We start from the raw sequence: 6,000 nt of genomic DNA, 5'->3' as shown, positions 1-6,000 counted from the left end.
TCTCTGCTGCAGACAGGAGTCATTCTGATCACACTCGCTGGGGCTCCTTTGTGAGGAGGAATGAGGACTTGGAAAAAGTTCCATAATAAATGACAGGTATTTACTTCTTGTTGTGGGGTCAAACCCTGGGTTCAAAATAAGACCACTGGAGGCTGATTAATTAATTAAAAAAAGCAGGCAAGGATTTATTGAAATATCTGGCCAGGACAGCCGTGAGAGCACCACACGCAGGTGGTCTCACACGACTGCACCGTTTCAGGGGTAGGCAATTCCTTTTAAAGGTTTAAATCGCAAGAATTTTCTTTTTGTTCCTAAATCCTAAAGACTAAATTCTAAAGACTGGGGACAGCCTGCAGGGTTGGTCCCCAGTCACATCCTGCTGGACATTGGAATGTGGCCCTATCTTGCAATAGCAATAACACAGAAGCAGAGCTCAGCGGTTAGTGTCTAAAGGTTATCTACAGTTTCTATCCCTGAAGCTACTGAGTCAGTGGGAATTAATCTCCTGTGGTCCTGCCCCCAGGCAAGGGAAAATTGCCTTAGCCTCCAGGTCTCCACCTGGAAGCTGAGGTAAGTACCCAGTGTTTTAATCAGATGCAAGAGCCAGAATTAGCAGGGTTAAAATTCAAACAGCAGTTTTTACCAAAGTATGGTTGCCACTATATTTCACTTCTCAGTCCAAAGTGGGAGCCAGTGATTTCAAACCAATCTTGGCACCTTAATAAAGACCCGAGGTAAACAAAAACACTCTCTTTAAGGAGGTTTTGTCTCTCATAGTCAGATCCTACTTGACTATAAGAGTCAAGATTGGATGCCTAATGTGGGTATTAACACATAAGCAGCCTTTCTCTATGATAGGGAATGCTGCCCCACAGCAAAATCTCTGACATTTCTCTTAGCAATATTTTTTTCTGCTATATCTTCTCAGACAAGAGAAACAAAACAAAACAAAACAAAAACAAAATAAATAAACAGGACTACATCAAACTAAAAAGTTTTTGCATAGCAAAGGAAATCATCAATGAAACGAAAAGGCCCACTTACTAAGTGGAAAAACATATTCACCAAAGACTCATCATATAAGGGTTTAATGTCCAAATGTTATAAAGAACTCATACTATTTAACAGCAACAAACAAACAAACAAACAAAAACAACAATCCAATTTTTTTAAATGGGCAAAAGACCTGAAATTCACTTCTCCAAAGAAAACATGCAGAAAGCCAACAGACTATGAAAAGATGCTCAAAGTCACTCATTGTTAGAGAGATGCAAATTAAAATCACAATGAGATAACATTCTCAGAGTGGATATTATCAATAAATCAAGAGTTTGTAAAGAAAAGGGAAACCTCATACACTGTAGGTGGGAATGCAGATTGGTGCAGCCACTATGGGAAACAATATGGAGTTTCCTCAAAAAATTAAAAGTGGATCTGCCTTACAACCCAGTGATTCCACTTCTGGAGATTTATCCAAAGAAACCCTCAGCACCAATTTGAAAGAATATACATACGCCTACCTTCATTGCAGCATTATTTACAATAGCCAAGCTATGGAAACAACCCAAATACCAATCAGTAGACCAGTGGCTAAAAAAGCTTTGGTATATATATACAATGGACTATTACTCAGCCATGAAAAAGAAAGAAATCTTACCATTTGTGACAGCATGAATGGACCTAGAGAGTATTATGATTAGTGAAATAAGTCAGAGAAAGACAAATAACATATGATTTCACTTATATGTGGAATCTAAAGAACAAAAAATGAACAAATAAAACTGAAACAGACTCATAGACACAGAGAGCAGACTGGTGGTTATGAGAAGGGAAAGGGCTTGGGAGACCAGGTGAAAGAGATGAAGAACTAAGAAGTACAAGTTGAAAAAAAAGTACAAGTTGATAGTTACAAATAGTCATGGGGATAAAGTAAAGCATAGGGAATGTAGTTAACTGTGTTGCAATAAGTATGTATGGTGCTAGTTTGGTACAGGAAATATAGAAGGGAACATTATGATTATCTTACCACTAACTGTAACACCTGAAAGCAATACAAAATAAAGTTGAGAGGAAAATGAAAGAATGATACCCCAGCCTGGCTTATTTTAGATTGATTTTGTTGCCTGATACATAGTAAGTGCTTGATATATGCTAACCAATGAATAAATGCCTGAGCTTCTGTAGAGCCTTAGTTGTTCCAGGGGAACATAATTTTTTCTCTTCAGCCAGGTCCTTAGGCACTAGTGCTACTGTTGATACTTGTGGCCCAGAGCTACTCAGATTCCTCCTCAGGGATTGAGTCAGACAGTGTCTTATTTTGAAAGTGCTTTACCCCTAGTTCAAACACCGTTTTATAATGGCCTTTTGCCTTGACTTTCTTCCCTCACTAGTCTGTAAATTACTAGAGCAGACAAGTATATTCTCAGCACAATGCCTGGCAAATATTTGTGAAATTAAATGATAATGTGATGAAATCACAGCAGCTTCACCAATCAAGGCCAGATAAGGGCTGCACAGACTCAACTCAGCGTTATCAAATGGCAGTGAATTGATAATCTCTGATCTGTGCTACTTTTCATAAGATGTTTACAGTGTTAATAATATCTATTTCTGAATCTTTGAATTTCCAGTAGGAAACATTTATGTTAAGCAAGCAACGTGGCAGGTATTCCCAGATGCTCAGGTCAGAGCAGCAGGTTGAATGCCTAGGGCCAGACAATCCTCCACTATACCATCCTCTCTGGTGCACAAAGTGGGATAGAAAAGAGGGAAGAAGGAGTCTCTGATTATCCTGTGATAATCAGAGGGTGCCTGAAGCTAAGAGATGAATCATGGAACTGAGCAAACAAAATATAGCTAGACAGAAGCTACAGGCCTACTTTCCTGCCTCTTTAAGTTCACTGGGGCTACAGGAGAGATTTTGCTGGTTTGAGGTCCATTCCCCAAGGAGTAGGATGATGCACAGATGCCCACTGGTGGTATTGTCTCAAACTGCAAGGCTCCAAATGCCGGGTGGTCTCCAGAGGAGAGTGGTAGGTCTACCCAGAGGAGCAGCATCCTGTTAAGGAAATAAAAAGAATCAATTGGGGGGCAGGAAAGCCAGAGTGCCTTAATTAAGTGCCTGACATTGTGAGATGTTTTCTTAGTGAGTCTATGTCCAGTTAGTCTTTGTGGATTGATTTTGTGATTACATCTTGAAAGCTGGCTGCCAGGAGCCTTGATAAAATCTTTACATCTACATTAATCAGAATGCAGGTAAGTACCATGGAGCACTTGCCAGATGTGTCCAGCAGATGAAGGCCTTCACTGTGGAAATCAGTGCTCCTGGGGTCAACATTAACTATCAGGTTCAGTAGCCCAAAGGGACTGAGCAATGAGGAAGGTGGGAATTGTGGGCGGGGGGGTTGGACATGCCTGGAGACCTTGTTGAGAAACCAACACAGCCCAGTGCTGAGAAAGAGCCACAGGCCCCATTCCTGAACACTTAGGAACAGGAAGATTCTCTTACTGCATGAGTGGGGAGATAGGGTCCACATATAGGCCCAGGCCACTGCCAACTGGCTCTGAAAGAGGATCAGGACTTCCTCAAAGAAGCAAGAATGATTTCACAGATTAGAATTTATCCTAAGGGTAAATTCTTTTCATCCCTGTACACAGATGAATCATCCTATTAAGTCAAAAATCTTTTTATAGTTTATCCAGCAGGTAGTTATGTGTTAACTATTGGGTCTAGTAATAATTAATGTTGTTTTTCAACATTTGTTTAAAATCTTGCTTGGCGTTGACTTGTATTGACATAACCTTCAAACACGTGGTATCTACAGAACGTGTGAAGTGCAATTAACAAGTTTTGTTTGAAAAAGTTTGTGTTTGGTTTGGTTTTTGTTACAAAACTAGGGCTAAGAAGATGGCGGATGAAGAGCATACTCGGCACTGCATGCTTTACGAGTTCCAATTAGGAAGTAAAGCAAGTGAGGCTGCAAAAAACATCTGTAGTGCTCTTGGTCAAGATGCAGTTAGCGCCAGAAAATGCCAGCGTTGGTTTGAGAAATTTCGCGAGGGAAATTTTTCGTTAGATGACAAGAGTGGTCGAGGCCGTGTGTCCAATTTTGATCAAGAAGCTCTTCAAGCTCTTTTGGTGCAAAATCCTCAAATTACCCAACAAGAGCTTGCGACAACTTTAAATTATTCACAAAAACAATTTCCAATCAATTGCGTGCACTTGGCAAAGTCCAAAAGTTTGGAAAATGGGTTCCTCATGAGTTGACCGACAACAACTGTAATCAAAGAGTCACAATTTGCAGTTCGCTCCTCTCTCGTCAAAACCGTTTGCCGTTTTTAGAGCAAATTGTTACCGGAGATGAAGAATGGGTGCTGTATGTTAATTTGAAAAGGCGGCCTCAATGGTTGGACAAAAATGAGGCTCCGCAGCCCATGCCAAAACCTGACTTGCATGCGAAAAAAGTGATGTTGTGTGTTTGGTGGAATTTTAAAGGAATTCTTCATTATGAACTTTTACCATCTAACCAAACCATTACAAGTGCAGTGTATAGTGCCCAATTGGAAAGGTTAGCCCAAGCTTTAAGAGAAAAAGAACCCACACTGATTAATCGGAAGGGCGTAATTCTTCACCACGATAACGCACGACCGCATACTGCAAGAATCACTGCTGAAAAACTGCGCCAGTTGGAATGGGAAGTTCTCCCTCAACCTGCATATTCTCCTGATATTGCCCCTTCCGATTACCATTTGTTTCGTTCTTTGCAAAACTTTCTTCTTGGAAAAAAATTTAATAATGAAGAATGCCTCAAAAATGCATTGACCGAATTTTTCGCATCAAAATCACAAGAATTTTACAACAGAGGGATTAAAATGCTTCCTGAGCGTTGGGCACAAGTAGTAGAAAACAACGGCAACTATATTGTTGATTAAATTTTGTTGTATTGTTTAAATAAATTAGATTTAAAAAAGTATTAGAAAATGACATTAATTATTACTAGACCTAATAGAAAGCAAGGTAATACATGGCTCCTAGGAAGGCAAGATATGTGGGAAGATGATTTTTCTTACCTTAAAATGAATAGGTTAAAAATAATATGATTTTCTATATCAATCCCTGTTCAAGAACCTACAGGAACTAACTCTTAATTCAGAGTCCAAATTATCATGCAGTTTGAATTATTTCATCATAAAATTACATCCATATACCCACAGTTTTTTTTCACTTATGCCTCTAGAAATCAGTTACCAATGTGGTTATTTACATAGTATGACTGAAAGTTTCTTTTTGGAAAAGCACACACTAGCTAACCAAATAAAAGTTTTCAAATAACAAGCTAAATGGGCTCCAATTATTAAAATAGTTGTAAACCCATTTGATGAATGACTACATTGAGGCTTTTAGGATCTTGCTATATAATATGTTTCATGATACTAGTACGTGAGCTGGGCAAAGAACAAAGGGATCCTGGCATTCCTCCATTTGTTTGCATTGAGGATGCACTTTTCACCATGTGTGTGCCTTACTCAGTGCCCCTTGAATTCACAGATACAGCAAGCATTCTCTCTTCTGGCTTTTTGGAAAAGACAGACCTTGAGAAGTGATTTCTGAGAAAAGCAATACCCCTCAATGAAAAACTGGTCATAAAACATAAAAGAGAAACTCCCCTCCTCTCACCAACAGTAATGCGTCTTCTACTGTATCCTGCCTTCTAAAGGCTTCAAACAGTGAAAGAGCAGAATTTGAAACATTTGCTGCATTAAGGCAAAATTGAGCTTAGCCAGGATCTTTATGGCTCTTATAAATATTTATACTTAATAACATCTGGGCTGAGCCTTAGTTTTGAAGCTCATGTTTGCTGAATGAGTCTCGTTCTCCCCCCCCTCTCTTTTTTAAAATGAGAAATGAGGTTGAGGAAGACACCTTTAGTTTGGTATTTTACAGTTTTCATATTTTTTCCTGTTAGCATATCTCACAAGAGCCAAAGCAGTGTTTGTTTG

Source organism: Pipistrellus kuhlii, unplaced genomic scaffold (genome assembly GCF_014108245.1).
Source record: "Pipistrellus kuhlii isolate mPipKuh1 unplaced genomic scaffold, mPipKuh1.p scaffold_m20_p_3, whole genome shotgun sequence".
Lineage (NCBI taxonomy): Eukaryota > Metazoa > Chordata > Mammalia > Chiroptera > Vespertilionidae > Pipistrellus > Pipistrellus kuhlii.
The sequence above is the reverse complement of the archived record's forward strand: the minus strand, read 5'-3'. Positions refer to the sequence as shown.